The 1423-nt window shown below is 38.2% G+C and overlaps 1 protein-coding gene across 1 annotated transcript in view; it reads left to right on the top strand.

The window, feature by feature from the left end:
- Window positions 1-1423, top strand: part of LOC119592442 (exostosin-2-like) — a gene marked incomplete at its 3' end in the record, with an annotated part of 49471 nt that overhangs the window by 10672 nt on the left and 37376 nt on the right. Inside the window, 2 exon segments of the mRNA XM_037941263.1 lie at window positions 429-528; window positions 643-833.

The following is a 1423-nucleotide window of genomic DNA, read 5'->3' as shown; positions in this document are numbered from 1 at the left end:
TTTAGATTGAGCAGCACACTGTTGCTAATCCTCATTGAGCCACAGTTAGAAGACAGAGGGGAAAGTTGCACCATGTTTATGGTAGGGTATCATCATCTTTTAATAAAGATTTGATTAACACACAATTTTTTTTTTTTTTAAGAGAGGGTGTGTGATAATTGAACTCTAGCAGTCTCTGTACCCCCTAGCTGAGGGGATGCTCCCCTCACACCATCAATCTAAAACAGTTTGAGAATTCACGCTTTTTCTGCACAATTTGAAAATATATCAAGCCCATACTATTTTGGCATGTGATTTTACTGGTTTGGTTATGGCTGGGGATGTTGAGAAGGGACACCCAGCACAATTAAAAAGATACATTAATGCTGATATTCTTTAAGTTTTTTTTATGAGTTTGTAATATTTGAAAAATTGTATTACTTTTCCAGAAATCAATGGACCTTTTAGTCAGTCGTTGGAAGTACCGGAATTTTGTCATATCTGTAGTCATTGTAAAACAGGGCTTTTTCTCTCATTGGAACTTTGCAGGTAAGCCCCTTATGACATATTTGTATGAACTTGCCAACAGATCATAATGATACTGGAATACATTTGTTACATTAAATATAAAGGACAAATAATATTTCACATTTTTATTTACAGCTCTTGAGTTTGGGATTATCTCCTATAATTCATGATGGACGATTGAATTTGGAGGCATCAAATCACTGGCAGGAATTAGTAGTTGGAGGTGAAGGTACCCCAGATGCGAGTAAGACCAGATATGACTGCCACTACTTCAATTGTTTTAATGTTTATAGATGTGGACGGGGAGGATACCAACGTATATCTGTGTGAGTATCAAAGAAACTAAAACTATTGTGTTTGAAATATTAAATTGAAATACTGAAGACTTGAACAGAGGCATGTCAGTACATATGTACACTCACTCACATCTGTAATGTCCCACACCCATTCATCTATGTATACACATACTCATCTTCATTAGCCATTCATGCCACTCTAGGCAGGTGACCTCCACAAATGTTTCCAGTCTCTCTAACCCTTTGTCATCCATGTTATGCCTAGAGCAGCTACTGTGTTGATGATGAATCACATAGTACCAGGGTTGCATCAGCTGATATTAGTACCCTCTGTAGAAGCTCCATGAAAGTAGTTGACATCTTGGGCAGAAGAGTTGTGATTTCAGGTATCATACACAAATAAGAACACAAGGGCAACACAAGAGGAGAAATGGTGGTGATAACCCACTGACACTAGGTGTCTGTGAGCCTGGCTGGGCTTTTTCAAGGTTTGCTGTTGCTTGCTGCTGCACTGAGTGCCTCTGCTCACTGCTTACCTGCTCACATAGCCCTCTACTTTTATCTATTCCTTCATTTATTTTTTAAAACTAGGTGTTGTGTACTTATTAGACTAAAGCCTG

The sequence above is a fragment of the Penaeus monodon genome, chromosome 30, assembly GCF_015228065.2.
Source record: "Penaeus monodon isolate SGIC_2016 chromosome 30, NSTDA_Pmon_1, whole genome shotgun sequence".
NCBI classification, from domain to species: domain Eukaryota; kingdom Metazoa; phylum Arthropoda; class Malacostraca; order Decapoda; family Penaeidae; genus Penaeus; species Penaeus monodon.
This window is presented reverse-complemented; position numbering and strand designations above follow the sequence as displayed.